General features: G+C 38.1%; 1 long non-coding RNA gene across 1 annotated transcript in view; it reads right to left on the bottom strand.

Annotated features, from left to right (window-relative positions):
- Positions 1-13,728: 13,728 nt before the first annotated feature.
- Positions 13,729-20,541, bottom strand: part of LOC132002502 (uncharacterized) — a 90,099-nt gene continuing 83,286 nt past the window's right edge. The window contains exon 5 of the long non-coding RNA XR_009399925.1: positions 13,729-13,830. This is a non-coding gene — a long non-coding RNA (uncharacterized LOC132002502). The remainder of the gene's footprint in view (positions 13,831-20,541) is intronic.

The following is a 20,541-nucleotide window of genomic DNA, read 5'->3' as shown; positions in this document are numbered from 1 at the left end:
TGTCCAGTACTGTCTGTCTTAAAATAAATGAAAAAACCATAATGGTATTGTGTGGTATCGTGGTTCTTTCTCCCTTTAATATCTAGTAGGTATTAAAGGCTTGTCTGGCTCATGTACTCTTTCAGTTTATGTAAATAAGTCATGGAAGGTAATAAAACCATGAGTCATATCCATTTGAGGCCCATAGGATAAAAAGAGTTGGGGATACACAAGACTTCCAAAGAGGCCAATATATATTAGAGGTATAAATGTCATATAGATACAGATCTGTATAGATACACACACTTATAATTTGAGGCCCCCAAATTATAAACAAACAAATAAATGAAAAAAATTGAGGTCATGTGAAGCTTTTGGGCAAGCTCAAGTGACCTACAACCTGTAGCAAAAGCCAACAAAACAGACCCCAGCCTAGGTCAGCTAAACCACAGCAAACTTGCAGAGCCATGATTACGAGATAAAGGTTCATTGTCTTTAAATTACTCAGATTTGTGATGCCTATTACATGGCATTATTGTGGCAATAGCTAATTAATATTTGAATCAATGACTAAATAAAAATTTGGTAGATCTGAAACAAGAACAGAATTCACAAAGATGTTTAAATAATTAGACCATGCAATCATTGAAACAAGAAAAAGAAAATAAAATTAGAATACCATGGCTAAATAAAGGATTGATTAAAGGAATAAAATTAGACTGAGAAAAACCTCAAATCAATGTGTTGAGCTGTTGCAAGGGTCAAAAAACTATAATTCTTTAAAACAAACAAACAAATGCTTCATCTGTGTGGTAAAAACACTACCAGCAGAGTTGCCTGGTTTCCTACATTTATACTGATATTAATACTTATATCCCTGCTACTGCTCATTTAGGTTTTTCCTAAAACTAGCAAAATGGCTATTTGCCCTACATATGTTGGGCAGCGCATAGAATAAAATTGACTAGTCCATCCTAACTAGGCTAAATCCTATAAAGAAGCGGGAAAATAGCAAAATCAAAAGAAAGGACTCTAAATTGAAGAACATAGATCCATTTCCCTTACACAAATGCCAATACTCTTCTGAGACTCTGAATCTGCTTTACTAGATAAGTCACCGGGTTCTTGACATATTTCACTACGTAAGTTCATCATTCTTGGTGATTCTGCCAAAATTTTAAAAACCGCACCGCAAGCTACAGAACTTGATCTATTTGACCAGATTACAAATTTTGTCTCAAAACTATGTTACCTTTCAGTCAAGAAATTTATTATTAGCTCTCATCTCAAGGACTTAATATCCCTCTCATATTTGTATATTTGGTCTATTTGGAGATAATTCATTAATTTATTCATTCCCACAGTGATATTAATTGAGGGCCTACCAGCATGCCCTGAACAAGTAAATGAGTGATTAAAAAATAAATAATTAAATAACTCCATGAGCCCCTCTCTCAAAGAAAGTATGAACCAGCGAATAAAGAAATGTCCAAGGTTAAATTTTAATGCTACAAAACAACAAGATAAAATTTCACAGTAGGAGGCAGGCAAGATCATTGTATGATTCAGGGTGGAGGGATCTTGTCACAGAGGAAGATTTTCATATACACCTTAAAACAAACAAACAAACAAAAAAAACCTTGATGTGATTTAACTGCACAAAGAGCATAAAAACCTTTAATGCTGATACAGTATGGAGTCCAAGATAGTGAAGATGAATGCATGTGATGTGAGGAGGTAGTTGTGACAAAGCAAAGTTGGCTAGAGTGAAGGTTCATTCTGGATAATAGTCACCGACACAGCAAAAACACACCTAAAATCAAAGCCAAGATGGAGAATTAGGTTCAGGGCACTCATTGGTATCTTTGGAATACACCAAAAGAAGCCAGTTTCCAGAATCTTCATGAGTTCAGGAGTTCATAAGGATCTGAAGCCCTGAAACCTGACCCTGGCTTAAGTTTAAGTTACAGAAGATGACTCGCCCAAACATGCAAGATGGATATTTTGAAAATATCATGGTAAACACAGCAGAGCAGTCCAGGGAGACGGTGCGGGAGCTCATTGAGTTTAAAAAAGTTAAGAGTTAGATGTTCCAACATTCCATGAGGGGGAGCTATTAGGATTGTGGAGATGCAGTACAGAGAAGGTAATCAATTCAAGGATGACTATTTACTGAGATCCTACAAAGTGCCACCTGGACTCTCTGCTCAAAACTGGGGTCTGAACACAGGCCAGGAAGCAGGACTGTGGACTGGTGAGAAGTTAGAGTTGTGTTAGAGTTAGAGTCATTCTTTCACACCAAATAGAAGTAGAGTTTTCAAAGTCCGTTTCCTCATCATCTTCTATGTGTGGGGACAATGGCGGATGCTAGCAGTACAAAGGCAATCAGGAAATGGCGATTATTTTACTTCTTGCCTTGCCCATAATGGGCCTGGGGAACAGTTGTAGAAACTCCCATCGAGGAAGATACATGAGTGTACATCAATCACATATGCACATTAGGCAGAAAGTCAGAAAATTTACTGAATTAAGAAAGTCAAGAGAAAACATGACAAGCCAAATTAGCATGGTAAGTGGACTACAGAAGAAGGAGCAATGAGGTTGGCAAAGGAAGCAGAGTAAGGAACGACACTGATGGGTGAAGCAAGGCAGCTCATGAACCACATCTAAGAATCACCAGCATCAACGAGATGTTCTGTGCAAAGTTCAACTTTATGGTCTCACTGCAAAGGTAATTCAGTAAAGCTATCATGCAGAGACCACACCTCCAGATACAAAGCAAGGATTCCAAGATCTCTAGACCAAAAATGGAGGCTGAGACTAATGGAATACAGAGCCAGGTGTCAAAGAGATGAGATAGCGTTTTGGGACAAAAAATTCCTGGTCAAAAACTGAAAGTAGATTTAGCATGAGGAAAATGGGGGCCAAAACCCTGAAACACCCAGGTTACTTTTAATCCATCCAGATGAGAGGAAAGATTATCTTCCACGTTAAGGGCTGTAAAGGACTATGTGGCTTGGGAAATTAATGTTGGAATTAATGACTAGGATGGATGGTTGCTGGGTACAGACTGGCCACACGGTGCTTGCAAGATGCATTAGAGAAGCATGTTCTTATCTGACACACATATTTTCCCCCTCAGAATCTGTTTTTATGGTTTCTTTTGCTTTGTTTTTGGTTTTTGTTTTAATCTGAGACATAAGAAGCTTGGGGCATTTGCCTGGTGTTCAAATAGAATATGTAGTAGGCATTTGGAAAGCAGGAGGCAATTTCCCAAGAGGAAGTAAACAATTTCTGATTAATTACACTTTGAACTTCTGTGTAGAGCTATCGACCATAGAATCACTAAAAAAAAATAAATAAAAATAAAAATGCATTGTGTCAATGAATATGCATGAAATGACAGCAAATTCACCAAATTTAGAGAGTCAAGAAGCTTAAACGGAAAGAACACAGCTGACAGATTAGGAAATCAGGTTAAAAAAGAGTGAGAACTACCCCAGTGGAGTCACATCGTTGACCTTCCTGTTTGTGCATGTTTTATCTTTAGATTTAAAAGGAAGGCAGGCAGGAAGGAAGGAAAGAATGAAGGGTCCTTACTTCAAGGTCAAATACTCTATTTTATTGCATTACATGTTTGAAGTTATATTTATTTTCAAAATTTTAGACTCTACATTTTGTCTATCTTTACTTCAAATATTCCTAAATACCTTGCGAAATGTTATGTGATGCGTGTTTGTCATCTTTACATATTCTTCTGGCTAAGTGGCTGACCCTTATGTCCTATAGTGAGAAAACTCTGCTGCCCAGTGGCGGCAGAATGGATGAAAACCCACATAGCAGGGGACTCTGCCCAGCCGTAGAGCAGACTGTCTCCCACAGAGTCTTCAGAAGCAGCTCATTTATACAGTAATTGGCCAGGTCGTCTTATAGAGCCGATTACCATTTGTCAAGCATTAAAAACACTCCTTAAATTGTAATACTGGACTCATGCAGGGATACAGTTGAACATTTAATCATTTAATTAATCTAAAAGACAAACACACAAACAAAAACCATGCCCCAAACTTTGTATCACAACCAAGGTCATGTTTATGTCCCAGGAAGAATAATAACAAGATCAAACCTGGTGGACAGACACTTAAACCATGAGTAACAGGGATGGGCGGGTTCTCTGGAAAATACTGTACTTCCAGGAAATAAACCACACTCCAATATCTACTTTGCTACTTTGTGAGATGGTTCATTCACTGTTTACAGGACCCTTGAGAGCACTCTGAAGTCCAAATAAAGCCATTATTTTTTTTCTTGAGCTTAGTCAGAATATTAAAGATAAGTGACAGAGACGGTATAAAGGCATGGAGATAAAACATCTGAGTTGAAGTCTCCAACATTATAACACACTGAGGAATTCTCAGTGTGAAGATCATGCAAGTCTGGACACTGGGCTGTGCCTCAGCGGAGCAGGAAGGCCAAGAACCGGGAGTGCACGGCTGAGTCTTTGCTGAGGGTGAGCTCAGTGGCCACCCCTGCTAGGTGAGCAGGTTTCCACGAACTCCCAGGGCTTCTTGGTGCAGAGCACACAAGCGAGGTGTCTTCAGTAGCACCAAGAGGTAGAAAGTCGGGGATGCAAAGAATTCTGAGGAGTGACCGCACTTACTATCAGGTCTAGGAAACGAATGCCGCCTGTTTCCAAACCCTCCACCGTTGCCTGCCGGTACAAAAGGGAGGGGGCAGAGAGGAGTCGGCCATAGCACAGTTACTTGTCCCTTGGTCTGTCCCTGAACACTCTGCATTCAAAGCAAGGCGATCTGTGATTTCCTCCTACTTGATTCTCTCCTACATTTTCTCCCTCCCATCAAATAGCAATAAAGATTTCTACCCTCCACCTCTAGTACCCACGTGCAGATTACATAGACTTTCTGTGCTGACTTTACTCTTTCATTATCTCCAGAATCCCAAAGGATAATTATATTTTTTTGTCTTCCTCTCCAGGTTGTGTCACACTTTGAACTTGCCTCAGAGTTTCCCAAGCAAACTTAAGATCAGCTACATCTATCTCAAGACAATTGATGCTACAGCTGCGCAGATTTGAGGGCAAGAAGCTGATAGCACCAGAGGCCATTAACTTTCTTTTCCAAAATCACCTTTCTCATTAGATTTGAAAAATGTGCTTGAGAACAGCAGCTTATGGCAGTCGACTAGATAAAACTTCAGAAAGATAGTACACACAAGGAAAGGTGAGACAAATTGCAATGATAAGGTATGTCAGCAGAGGGCTGATGTTGCAAGAATATAGTGTCTTTGTATCTGTAGCCATTCATTAAGCAAGGTTATGTCAGTGCTGTTGGCAGAGAGAAATGACGACTCCAATATACCTAGGAACAACTGAACATAATTATTCATAGCTCTGGACTTCTGTATCCCTCCCTCAGACTACTTCTTGGCACTGGTATATTCATTTGCAAAAATATATATGCCAGAAAAATATTTTAAAAATCATCATGTTCAGTACTTCAATAATTCACGATTGGAAAATAACTACTTACCCCACATTGTAATATTGACTGTCTCAGGAAAAAAAAAATCTGATTGCTAACCCTGACTCAACATGTTCTATTAGGTTAGGAAATAAGAGTTGTGTTTCTGTGGGGCTCAGGGAAGCGGGGAAGACACTTAAAATGAAGATAAAAAATCCCTGTTCCCAATGTTAAGCCATGATCAATATTTATCAGAATATATCATTCTTTTGCAATAATGTCAGTATTTGATCCTTTATTTGTGCCAGTAAAACAGTGGCAGGTTCCTGTTTATGAGAAATATCTGCATAACCCACAAAAAGTGTTGGGAATAGAAACAATTCTCATCTAAAAGAATTTTTCAATTTTTGCGTCTTGGACCTGGAGAATGTTTAGAATCTCATCCACGAACTTTGTCTTGGAAAGAGAATTCCTTTCAGATCTAACATGAGTAAAAGGAATCTCATAAAAATAATTTCGTTTACGAAGATTGAAACTCTGAAATGTGATTATGGCCAAATCAGGAAAGAGCCTCCACAGTGCTCTCCAAACACTCCCAGTTGTATACTCAAGAGTCCTGACTTCACTTCAGCATCTGTAGGCAAATCTCTCTGCTCCTGCCTCAGCTAAGTGCCCTATTTGTGCGGTGGCCCCCGTGCTCTCACACCTGCTCAAGAAAGTTGCTTCTGCAAATGACTTTTCTCGTGTGTCCACTGGATTGTTACAGGAGCTAACACAGAGGGCTCCATATCCTTCACAATCACAACATACAAGTCAACAAAACAGAAGACCTTGAGCCCATGCTCCATGCCAACAGCACTGACACTGTTCATTTCTTTTTTGTTTTGTTTTGTTCTTCTCCTTTTTATTTACTTATTTACTATAGAATGTATTACTTGTTTCAGGGGTCCAGGTCTGTGATTCATCGGTCTGACACCATTCACAGCACTCACCACAGCACATACCTTCCTCAGTGTCCGTCACCCCGACACCCCCTCCCTCCCACCCCCTCCACTCCAGCCACCCCCAGTTTGTATCCTGAGATTAACAGTCTCTTATGGTTTGTCTCCCTCTCTGGTTTCATCTTGCTTCATATTTTCCCCCTTTTCCCCTATGAGCCTCTGCTTTGTTTCTCAAATTCCACATCTGTATTTTCTTCAAAAGATGTCAAAACCTGCTAGGAAATGGAAACTGAGGCAAAGCTTAAGAACTGGTCTTTCATGGAAAGTGCCATCTCAGGCAAGAATGCAGAGGGAAAAGCAAAGCGAAGAAGGGAAAACAGATAGAAGATTGCACAGCATCGAACCGCTTAAGGAGACACGGCTGATGGCTCAGTTGCACAGTGCATCTCCAGCAGGCCAAAAAGAAACACCGTATCTGGGAGCCATCCATTAGTGGAAGAATGGAGGAGGAATTTATCTGTGGGTTTCTTACATCTCCTCTTTCTCACTGGGCAAGACTGTTACCAGATCATTAATTCCACCTGTGGTATTGTGTCACTTGGACCTTTGGGAAGTTACTGGTGAATCAGATATTATACCCTGAGGTGTGGGACTTCATCTGAATTCCCAGGTAATGGCAAGGGTCCAGATCACTACCTTAGGTGCCTCTCTCAGGTAGGGTAGGGTTGACAGTATTGCTTTGGCTCCCTCCGCATTAGGAGTGAAGGGAAACTTTTCCACAGAGGACACTTACCCTGGTAGAAGCTTCTGGTAAGCCGGCCAGGGTACTGTGACCACAAGTGGTGGCAGCTGTGTGTGATCGAAGGCCAAGATGTCAAGAAGAAGAAGAAGAAACAGGTAAGGCAAAGTAGATGGGAATGTATGCATAAACTGTGCCTGATTAAAAAGAAATTTGTCTACACTCATTCAACTGCCTGCACTCAACCCATGATTTTTAAAATACAAACCCCAATGGTCAGTTGTTGCTTGTCAGTTTTCTTATCCTCTCCGCAGGATTTCCCCTTCAACCTCAACCACTTTCTTGCCTTCTTGAAGACCTTGCTCTCCTCATTCCTTTGTTACCAGTCCCCCCTCCCCAACCCCACCGGTCTCTCTGGAGTCTATGTCTTCTTTCCTGAGATTTCTAAATGTTTAAGTACTAAGACTAAGTCATCCCTGGGCCCCTTCTCTTTCTCTTGCTACTCATTCTTTGTGTGACATTATCTAAATTGCAGTAAATTCCATTTCTATGCTAATGATGCCCACATTAATTTCTCTGGTTTCAACCCGCCCTTTAACTCATTTCCCATATATTGAACTATTTACTCATCATTGCCTCTTGATGCCATTGAGATCTTAACTCAAATAAATAAATGAATAAGTTCATGGAAAATGAATCTTAAATAGCTAGTAGGAAAGAGTCTCAACTTTCATTGTAATCAGGAAGGTATAAATTAAGTCATTGATTCTACACAATATCACAACTTGTATAGTAATAATAATTAAAAAAACAAGCTAGCAAGGCAACTGGCATAGCATATAGGGTGGTGATGATGTGAAGAAAGGGAAGTCCCATGTGGCCCTTCATTCTTAACACTTGAGAGACCAATCAGGTGACAGACACCTGATTTACATTCCTTATGACACATCAGACTTCCTACAGACTACATATATTTTGTATCTAAAACTCGCATGTCTTTTCTTTTAATTAGCCTGATTGTAGTATAATTGATATACAAAAAACCCACTAATTTAAAATATCTAATTTGATGGGCTTGGATATATGCAAATAAATGTGAAACCATCTCTACAATTAAGGTAATAAACATATCCATCCCCTTCAGAAGTTCCCTCCTGCCCCCCCTTCTTGTGGGAAAAACACTCAACATGAGTTCTACCCTCTTATCAAACCAAGTACACAGAACAGAATTGCTAAACAGAGGCACTCTGTTGTTCAGCAGAACTCTAGAACTTATTCAACTTGTATGTATCCCTAAAATGACAAGTGAGTTCACACAGTATCCACTGCTGTCGTAAAACACAGAAACAATATAATTTTATATTTATAGTGGAATAGCTAAATGTAGATAGACTAATACAATGAAATGCAGAATAACTTGAGTAACTCTAAGAATGTAATCATAAGTGAAAAAAACATGTTGAGGAATACGCATGTTAATGCTCTATGGACAGTCTCATAAATCTATATACTATTAATAATACATTAGCCTGAAAAAAAATGCACCGTATTTAACATAATGTAACTTTTGTAATGGAAGAGGGAAATAGGTCCTGGAAGACAACAGATAGATCTCTAACTGTATCTGTAACATTTATTTCATTAAGGAAGCTTTGAAGGAAAAAGAACAGTGCTTTAATAAAAACATTCTAAAACAGGGATGCCTGAGTGCCTCAATCAGTTAAGCAGCTGCCTTCAGCTTGGGTCATGATCCCAGGGTCCTAGGATTGAGTCCTGCATCAGGGTCCTTGCTCAGTAAGGAGTCTGCTTCTCCCTTTTCCTCTGACCATTCTCCTAACCCATGCTCTCTCTTTCTCTCTTAAATAAATAAAATCCTTAAAAAAGCTACTTTAAAAAAATTTAAATAGCATTTTAAAATCCATGTAAGTAGAAAGAAACCAACATTTCTCAATGGCTAACTATGTGCCTGTTTTCCAATTCAGGTTTGAATCCTGGCTCTGCCATTCACTGGGTATATTGTTATGAACAAGTTGGGTAGCTTTCCTAGGATTGGTCTGTTTCTCTATAAAATAATGATAGTGGTGGTATCAACCTCTTAGTATCATTGTGATAATTTAATTACATGATTCATTTATGAAGTGTTTTACAGAGTTCCTGCCATTAACCATTGTTCCTTGAATGTGAGTTATTCTCACTGGGCTAAGAACCCAGACAGTCTGTCTCCGACCAGGCAGTCGGTCTCAATGTGTTGGTTTAAGGAAAGAACCACACCAAAAAAACTATAATTAGGATGCACCTTTTGTTTTTTTCCATCTTGAGAGTAAGCATACCTACTAATGATGAGGTCATCAACGGGAGGGTCAGTAGTCTCTTCTTGATTAATTAGCACAAAACTCTAAGCATGAGTCAAACTTGGTGAGTTTTTTTTGCCATCAACTGACATATAATATCATGTTCAGAAATCTAAGTGAGTTAAAATAGAACATTTAACCAGTGTCTCTTACAATATCTGAATAGGAAACATTAAAATATTATTTCAAAACTTTTCACTAATGCTGTTATATCATTGCATCATCTAAATTACACTGAAGATGAATTATCGAACGGAAAATAAAAACTGCAGTCGGCTGTCAACAACAGCTTGAGGATTATATATTTACCACATGAGGGACTCGTAAGCTAAAGCTCTATAAATACAGAATACAAAATTTGCTGAATTTGTGTCTGTTTCCCAAATTTATACTTAATTTTTTTTCCCCTGCACATTTGAATATACAGCAGAATTGAAGGTTAAGGAAGAGATAGGGAAGATTTTTGCAAGAATCATTTAAACCAGAAAGACTGTTCTCTGCCTGCCCTAGTTACCAGATTTCTGCTGAGGTGGCATTCCTGGGAGCACTCGCCCTTGCGAACACATGCTTTTGTATTTATTCCCCAGGTTTTTCTCATTTCAACTTTTACACGGTTTCCTTCTATAATTCCTTAGGGGCCACCTGGCCCCCTTTTCAGACTAAATGCTTGGGCTGCTACTGAGGGTGAGCTGGTAGCCACCTGTGCTCAGAGACGCCCCCCCCCTCAGCCTTTAGAAAATGGCTGCAGGGCCCACGGAGCGATACAACCCGGTCTTTCATGGACGCAGGCTTCTTGCTCCCTCTACTACCACCGAGAAGCGTAGCTTTAAAATTTCAGACTACAAAATTTCAGACGACTTCAAAAGTGTAGCCACAAAATTTCAGACACAGCTCGTTTTGGTTTTAGAGTGAAATCCATTTAGATTGGTTTTCTCATTTCTCTTTGGACCTCTACATCAAAAAGAAACAAACACAAATAGAAGCTCTTTGAATGTCTGGCATTTATACCCAATATCGAGTAATATGTCATAACCTACAAATATTTTTTCACAATACCTCCCCAGATGTAGTATTTTAACTTTTCAATTTGCCACCAACTAATTTACTTTGGAGGATTATTAATTATGAGTTATCATTTTAAGACATAAAAACAAAGCAATGCATAAAGCAAAGAGACTGCTTTCATCTCCTATACATGTAAAGAAAATGCCATGTGTAACAGAATGTTTAGTGTCCACTTCAGGAAAACAAAAATAAACCAAAAAAAGTAACTGTGAAAGGCACCTTCACTATTGCAGAAAGTTACTTTGTGGTTCTCCCATGAAGAGTCATTGAAATGGAGAAAGGCAGGAGCACTATAATCAGAAATCATAGTTGATGAACGCAAAATTGAAGTGTTCCATCCTAGAAAGATTTGAAATCCTGTATGATATTGGATTGGGTAGGAATTGGCATAAAATTACGTAAGGACATATACGGGCTGATTTTGATTAAATTCTGTTTCAAAGTAAAGCTTATGAAAAGGGACATTCTCTTTCAATCACTTATCTTGTGAAATTTTCTTTTTTTAAGTTTTAGCACCAATGACTACTTTTTGGATGAAAATGGTTTACTGAAAATACTAGTGTTAATTTAAAATATTTATTATATATTTGAGGTATTCTGATAAACTAAATTCAACACTGTGGACTGAAACAATACATTTTTACATTTAAAAAAGGTATTTAAGTGTGTAGTAGTGCAACAGTGTAGAAGGAAACATAGCTGAGGGTTTTGCTGTTCTTATACAAACCTAGCATTCATACTCTCTATATGTAAAATTTATAGCATCATCTAATTACTAGAGTCAATTACAATCACTCCATCAGTGTTCACTGTACATCTTCTATGTACTACATTCTGGGCACCAGAGATATAGCTGTGAAAACAAATGAGCAAAAGACCTGCCCTCAGGTCTTTTATAAAGAAGCACAGGGAATAAACATGTGTGTGTGTGTGTGTGTGTGTGTGTGTGTGTGAGTGTCTGTGGTATGTACACAAAGGTTTCATATATTAATAATAATACTAACAACTGAGCCACCCATGCACCAGTTAATAATAATACTAAAGAATAAATACATCAGGAAAGGAAGGGTCATGGACTGTCAGAGTTGCGAGTTACAGTCTTAGATAGGTTGCCCAAGAATGGCCTCATTGAGAAGACGACTTCTGAAAAAAAAATCTATAGAATATGATGGCACTTGCCATTTTGACACACTTGGTTTCCAAGAGAAGTAAATCTTGGAGATTCTCACATTAGAGGCTCACCAAAGAGGCCAGTGTATGGTGGCCAATGTGGATAATAAAGAGGAATGGGAAGGAGAAAGAGGCACCCAATCATGCAGGCTTTGTAGGCACAAGATTTTTCATTTTACTCTCAGTGAATTGGGAAGGCATTAAGACATTTCAGCATGGGAATGGCATTTTAATTGAATCCCTCTGGCTGCTTTTTTGAGAAGAGATTGTAGGGGCAGTAGCAGAAGCCAGGAGACTGGATTGGAGGCTGTTGAAGTACTGTAGCGTTTCGGTGATAAATGATGGTGAGATAAGATGGTAGAACATGCTTGAATTCTGTGTATTTAGCTGCCAGAATTTACTGATGAGTTGGCACAAAAGCCTGGGGATAATAAAATGGAGAAGTCAGGGCTGACATCAACACCTTTAAGAATGTGGGTGCATATAACTAAGAAGAGGAGAACATGGGAGGAGCAGACCTGTGGAAATTCAGGGACTTCCTAGTGGTCAAGGATATTCCAATCTGGAGTTCAGGGGAAAGATCTGGGTAGGCTGTATGAGTTGGGGAATGATCAGCATGTAGATGGCATGTCTATTTTTTTTTTTTAATATATGTATGTTCTCAGATTACTGAGATATTTCTTTTTTCTTTTTCTTTTTTTTTTTTTTTTAATTTGACAGAGAGAGAAATACATCGAGAGAAAGAATACAAGCAGGGGGAGTGGGAGAGGGAGAACGTAGGCTTCCTGCTGATCAGGGATCCCAGTGTAGGCCCAGTGTAGGGCTCGATCCCTGGCCCCTGGAATCAGGACTGGACTCGAAGACAGATGCTTAGGGACTAAGCCAGCTAGGAGCCCCAAGACGGCATGTCTCCTACTGACATGAGCGACATAAGCAAGGGAGTGGAGATATGTGGGAAATAGGAGACTCCCCAGGGCCAAACACTGGGCAATGCCACATTAAAAGGATAGGAGATAAGCAGAAACAGCACAACAAAAGAGAAGAAATGGGAAGAAAAACAGAAGTAATGTCAGGTGAGTGTGGCATCCTCAAAGCCACATGAAGGAACTGTATCAAGGAGACACAAGTCAAATGCCTTTGACAGATCCTGCAGAGTGAGAACCAAGACATGATCTTTGGTGAACCTGAAATAGGCAGATTCTGCACAGTGGGCAACACTTTGTTTAGAGAGCCTCCCTAGAAGGACAGGAAGGCGGGGAAGGAATATGGACAGCCTTTTCTGGGAGTTCTGTTAGAAATAAAAGGAGAGTAACAAGGAGGTACCTGGAGGAAAAGGGTGAAGGCACAGATGGAATTTAAGGTGAGTGAAGTGATAGCAGGAGTGTATGCCAATGAGAAAGACACCTTTCAGAGGCGATAAGAGGGTGCTGAACCAGGAGAGAGAGGGAAGTCTGGCCTGAGAAATTCTGGGGGTGCTGGGGGAGCAAGTGACTTCCCAAGATAAGTGGAGGGTGATAGCTTAAGAGCACATTCTATACTCATCACAGTCATTTAGGACAAGGGCTCATCTGACAATCTTAAATTCTTCCATACCCCAACCATCTAGACACCCCTCTCTTCCTTTATGCTGTTGTATTTCCTCATGTGTAACCGTTACTAAGTTAGTCTTCAGTTAAAAACACACCGTGCAGGGGTATCTGAGTGGCTCAGTCAGTTAAACCTCTGATTTTTTATTTTGGCTCAAGTCAAGATCTCAGGGTCCTGGGATTGAGACCCCACTTGGGCTCCACACTCAGCAGGGAGTCTGCTCGAGGACTCTCTCTCCTCTTCCTCTGGCCTTCTCCCTGCGCGCGCGCTCTCTCTCTCTCTCTCTCTCTCTCGCTCTCGCTCTCTCAAACAAATATATACATCTTTAAAAAGCCAAACAGACCACTCAATAAGAAATGGTTCAAGCTTAAGTATATTTTGCTTTCACACATCAGTTCAAAATGGGTGTTCTCCTGGTCCCTGGTTGGCTGTTCTCTTCATGGGGACACAGCATTAGAGGCTCATTTCATTTGCAGTTCACCTTCTGTGTTGTCACGGCTACACGCAGCATAGATGACCTGAGAAGAGAGGAGAGAACCACCACGTAAGGCTTGAGAAGGAGCGACCATACGTAACTTCTGCTCTCCTGGCATTGATGAGAAATAACCATGAAAAGGAACCAAATCCCTGGTACATTTGAAAGAAAATAACAGGTTTTGGTAGAAGGTTCCTTACCATGACCTGACGTATTATGAACATATGTGATTATCTCCACTCAGGACTAGTAAGTAAGCTTCACGAAGGAGTTTAATTTACTATTATATTCCTAATGCCTTGATGAAGGTCAGGCATGTACTAGCCACTTAATAAGTATTTTCCTAAATGAATCAATTGAAGCACATACACTTATTTGGCCTAAAAAATAGTTTCCCTTGAGCCAGAAAGGAAGCTATCTCAGCATTCAGGATAAAGTATCCATCTGCCAATTTTACTAGCTTTTGCTTAATAAGCTTCAACTTCATAATATATTTTCCACTATTTCCCATGACACATGACAAAAATAGACTTTAAAAAATATATGTTTTGACTGTTATGATGGATGAATGCAATGTAAAAAAAAAATCTCCATTTGATGCGGTTCAATGTGCTTGAAGTATTTTTTTTTGCCTTTTGATATTTTTCAATGTAAATATTATTAATGTATACATACCTCTTTGACATCTAATTGTGAGTAAAATTAAGTTAACACTTTCTATCTAGGAGAAACGAAACACATCTTTATTATGGTCTTTTAAATTTTTCAACGTGGGTTAATTGATTTGACTGTTCCCTTCCTTGTTAGCACAGGAAGACTTACCCAAGAACTATAATTTTAAAATTCACAGTTTCACTTAGGATCTTCAAAAGTCATCAAAGTTAGCTAACATTTTGGATGCTTTCAATTGAATAAGTAGAAACTACCTAAATTACAATATTGCACATGACAGTATGAATTCTAGGAAATTTAGGTAGATCTGTTTTCAAATATGTTTATATGTAATAACTGGTGTCTTATTAAATTATATGACCTCTAGGTATACCAGCATTTGCTTATTCAGATTTTCTGAAGTTTGGACTCTAAACGATTCAGAACTAATTATAACAATCTGGTTTGAGATGCTAATGTTGAGTGACACCCAGAAAACCCAGCTGGTACGCAACAGCAGTGGTAATATACTTGAAGGCATGGGATTTGAGAAGCACATACCAGCTGTGCTCTAGAGCCACTCTGGCTGCCTCTCCTCTTCTGAATATCATTCACAGTGCTGACATTTGATTTTGATGGTGTGGAAGTCCTGAATGCTTCTCTGGTAAGTGCTTGGGCAAATGATACTCTGCTGTGCTGGTTTTGACGTTCAGTTACTTTCTACCAGGTCTTTTGGTCAACCTTATCTCTAATGCCAAAAAGTGGTTATACTGAAATTATGAAATTTCCTTGGGCAAAGAGACTGATCTCGAGCTTGAATTTTTGTCAGTGAGGCTACTGGATTTCCAGATTAGCCTAGCGCTGACAGAACCAGTCTCTCTCTGTGAGTTGAACTAACCTCTGTGAGTGGTCCGAGTGAGAAGAGTCAGGGAAGTGTGGCCAAGACAGTTGTCTCTCAGAATGGCAGCACGAGCCCTGGGAAACCATTTGGCGTAACCTGCTCTGAAAATTGCCCCAGCACATCTGAGCAATAAACTACCACAATTATCAAAAGCAGGAAACCTGACTATTGTCAAACCTGCAATTTTTTTGGATTGCTAACAAGACATTCCAAACTACCTATCCCACCTTCATTCATGTTACAGTCTTTGTTACAACTTACTTAATTTATTCATATATTAAGTTGGAAATAGGAAAACATGAAAAAAATCATACAATTGTTCGGGTGGTCGATCTATGCCCACTGATACTATTTAGCATCCTTACCATTATTGAACTTAATTAGGTGCTTAAAATGCAACAGGCAATATGTAAAGTGCACAACCCATATTTTAATTATTTTCCTATTTTATTTGTTTATTTATTTATATTCATTTATTTATTTTTTTTTAAATTAGAGAGATTTAGAGAAAGAGTCAGGGGAAGGTCAAAAGGAGAGCGAGAGGGAGACTCTCAAGCAGACTCTGCGTAGAGCCTGACATGGGGCTCAATCCTATTATCCCAAGATCATGACCTGAGCAGACACTAAGACTCAGTGCTTAACCAACTGAGCCACTCAAGAGCCCCATATTTTCTATTTTAATTCTCACAAAAAATATCTATAAGGTCTTATACAATAACACTTCTAAGGTGCTATTATGAAGAAATCATGGCGGAAGGAAATGCTTAGATAACTTAGCAAGAATTGTTTCACAACTAACATATGATGAGATATAAACTCAGGGCCCCTGGCACCAGACTTCTCACCTCTACATTGGATTTCTTCCATTTAAAGTGTGTTTTCTACTCATCGATCATACCAGTCTCTTGAGCTGAATCGCAATTCCTGTCCCATTTTCATCTATTGGATTCCTCTTTATGTTTCAAAGTCCATTATATATATATGTATGTATATATATATAAATATCTATGTATATGTATATATATATAAATATCTATGTATATGTATATATATGTATATATACATATCTATGTACATGTGTATATAGATATGTATATATACATATCTATGTACATGTGTGTGTATATATATATATATACACACACACCTAGTGGTAACTTTTGTGGCAGAGACGGACTAAATTTTTTGTGTCTATGAAAATATTTTTACTGATTTTTCACCAGCATAGGGAATATTTATGTTCTCCCTTTCTCAGTTCACCATTAAACTACATTACTAAGCTTTCCTGATTCTTGTTAGGACTCTTTCGTCAGTCCTCATCAATGGAAAGTAGGTGAAAGAGGCAGGTACTGTATTAGCTCAACCCCAGAAACATGTTTGCCAGGACTTTCCCACTCTCCTTTCCCAGTTGGAGCACAGATTCCAATGAAGAGCATCAAGACCCTAGAAAATGATAGGGTCTTCAATTCACCGTGTCTTGACTGCAAACACCTGCACTCAACTTTCATGAGCTTGTAGTACATGTTTATTGTCTAAGCCCTTCAGATTTATTTGTTATAGCAGTTCATTTTATAGACCCTGCCTAATGCACCATTTAACTTGTGTTAATCATTTTCAGTTTACAATGTACTTTCACAGACAATACCATCTTTTAATATTATAACAGTGACAAAACATGAGTATTTATTTCTGTAATGTGCTGAATTGTGTCCTTCAAAATCCATATATTGATGGCCTAACCTTCAGTAAATCAGAATGTGACCACATAGGCTCTTCAGAGAGGTAATTAAGTTAAAATGAGGTCACAGTGGGGAGGGGGGGTTCTAGTCCAATATGACTGGTGTTGTTAGAAGACGAGGAAATTTGGACAGAGACACACACAAAGAAAAGACCTTATGATGGCAGAGGGAGGAGAAAATGGCCATATCTAAGACAAGGGGAGAAGTCTCAGAAAAAACCAACCCTGCTGATACCTAGATCTTGAACTTCTAGTTAGCAGCTCTGTCAGAAAATAAATTCCTGTTGTTGAAGCCAACTAGTCAGTGATGCTTTGTTATGGCAACCTTAGCAGACTAACACCGTTGCTCTCTAAATAAATAAATAAACCTTAGAGGAAAACACACACACACACACACACACACACACACACACACACAAGAACTCTGTCAATGAGAAAATGATAATAAGCAGCAGAATCAGGAACCAAACACAGTTCTTGAGAAGAACAGGGAAACCCTTCCTATTCTTCCCACCTTTTTTACCTAGCAGATTCTAGCTTGATAAATTCATCTGCATTCCTGTAATGGTCATTATTTGTGTCACTAATTTGGAATGTTTATGTCTCCCTATTTATTTTTGACTTATTTCCTCACTTTATTTTGAGTTCATGATAGGAAAATACTGAATCTCAAACCATTATATTCCTTATAGAATCTGGAGTAGTGCCTTAAAGTACTGAAGGGTTCAGTAAACATTACACTAAAAATATAGCACTGAGGATTAAAAACTTATACTAAGGGAGTCAAAAACCAGTGTTAAAAGTTATTCATGTCATAATAAAAGTACTTGGTTTACATGGTTGGACAGCCTGTAAAAATGCTTTAACTTAGTTTGTTAAAAAAAAGTCAAACATACATCTCTGAATTTTTAATATGTGATATATATATATATATATGTATGTATTTTTTTGTGTCAACAATTGTTTTCCTGCAAAAAGACTTTAAGGTGCACGAAAAGATGAAATCTATTCTATGTTTTACAACTCACATGTAACTTTATAGACATATATCTTTTTTAACAACCTGGGAAATGACATTATTCTAGATATTAGCCTAGCCACGTATGTAAACAAACTTTACTCTTACCCTCTTGTGTAGTTACAAAAAGCCCTGTTCAAATATTTATTTGACTGCTTACCTTGATTCATTTGTGCATCCTATTTGCCTGATAATATCCCACTATAAAGGTCTTGGGCTTAATTCCTTATATTATGATTGTCATGGTAACAACCAGAGCCCTGTACCAGTACCACGGGTACTTTCCTTTAAAAAAGAGCAAAATGAGGATATAAAATAACATTGCACCCAGACAAATTAATAAAAAAATAATAGATTTGTAAAGCCTAACATTCCCGCTTGACACTTTTGAAACATTGTTAGCTTGCAAGACATAAACAAAATATTAAATAAAAATATATGCATGCTGATATAAATTAGATTTCAAAAGCATCATTTTTAATAAAGGCTTTTAACTGCCTCAGTCTGGAAATAGTCTGCAATCTGGTTGATAAATATGCAGCAAATGACAAATTAATATGTGTTGGCCCTCATCAACATCGGAGACAAATGTTATTATAATGTTTTGGACTGTGCTCAGTTTTGTCTGTCTGGGGAAAGGCTGTACCAGTTGCAGAGAATCTGCAATTCAGAGGGATAAAGCTGCCCTCTATGTGAAAAGAGTGTGTGCTGCACCGCACAATAAAACACGAAATGTTACAAGATTTAGAGGGAAACTAATTGTATGAATCTGCCAAATTTGTGAAAACTCTTAAATGTGTATATAAAGGGGCAATGTGTGAGGTCCCACAAAGACTTCTAGAATCTCGGTGGAACCAGCATTCATGTCCATAATAGATTATATACTTCCAGAAGTTAAATACTCAACTTAATTCCTATTGCTTCAAATTGACCATTTATAAGCTTTTAAAAATGCAATAAAATCGCATTAACAAAATCAGAAAATACAGAGTAATTTTACATAGAATTATTTTAAACACTCGTGCTCAGTTATATAAATAGAAAATAATAAGCTGAACTTCTTCCTCACACTCAGAATATTTCCATAAAACAAATGTGTTAATAAGTTCCCTAAGATCCACCCCAAGGTGAAAGAAAATAGTTCAGTTGTGACAGATTGTATAACTTTTGAGTCTACAAATGTAGACGTCTCAGTTGCTAATAATAACTTCTTTATGGATTTTATTGTTTATAGTTTTAATTATTTCTCCTGTATTTAAATGATCAGCAACTGATGACTAGGACTTTATATGGAGGACACCATATCATATTAGTTAATGACTGTGAAGATATAAATAATTGCCTTTTAGTCCAGGATCTTCCTGTTAATTATTTTCTTGGGCAAAAGTAGAACAATTAGCAGCTTTGACTAATAGACCTCTTCCAAAGAATAAATAAAATATAAATGTAAAACATTTATCTCATTAACAGACATGTAATAAGCAATTAATAAATATTGTATCTTCTTATTATTAAGATTGCTGGGATGTTATTTTCTTCCTCTGAGTCTGGAGAACATTGCAGTGACAATCGTCTTTTCCACTTCCGTGGTCTTGCTTGCCTTCCACCCCAGCAGGTCGAAGCAGTAGTAGTCAGCATATTGTGCCACAACTATGAAATTGTGTTTGACCCCTACCATATTCAATTCTGATTTCCACCTAGTATGGGATCACTACTACATTTGGCTCCAGGTCTATCTTCTCCTTTTCTGCTTAAAAATTGCTTTGGGAGTTTGGGAATTGAGTTTGTTCAGTCTTAGAGAAAGCCTAAAGCTAGTAATATTCTACAAAAGCATTGCTGTGTGTAAATACCATTACAACAAATATTAAAACACTCCCTATATAACAAAGATCTCCAAATCCTTGCCAATGGCACTTTTGGTATGAGCTATAGTCAATATGACTAACTTCCAGTACATGGAAAAATTGGGGGGAACTTTGGGAAGTATTTGGTCATTACATAAGGATATGACTTGCAGTTCCTTTCAAAATTGAGCAACTGTCCATTTTTCTTGAGCATTTACTTTGTGTTTTTGTATAAAGCATATATCACATAAAATGTATCTTACAGAGAAAGAGAGAGAATTCTACTGCTCATCATGATTTCAGCTGGTATAGCCAAGCCAGAGATTAAAGTTAAGACAGTTCATCTTCTCTGTCCTCTGAGAAGATTCGTCAGCACTGATATATGTCCCAAAGCACAGAGCAGAAAAACATAAGAAGAATGATGGAAACTATTTAATGTGATACAGCAGAAAGAAAAGAAATGAAGAAAGAAAGACAGAAATATATAAAGAAATAAGAAAAAAAAGAAAGAGAGAGAGAGAGAGAGAGGGAGGGAGGGAGAGAAAGAAAGAAAGAAAGAAAGAAAGAAAGAAAGAAAGAAAGAAAGAAAGAAAGAAAGAAAG

Source organism: Mustela nigripes, chromosome 15 (assembly GCF_022355385.1).
Source record: "Mustela nigripes isolate SB6536 chromosome 15, MUSNIG.SB6536, whole genome shotgun sequence".
Taxonomy (NCBI): Eukaryota; Metazoa; Chordata; class Mammalia; order Carnivora; family Mustelidae; genus Mustela; species Mustela nigripes.
The sequence above is the reverse complement of the archived record's forward strand: the minus strand, read 5'-3'. Positions and strand labels throughout refer to the sequence as shown.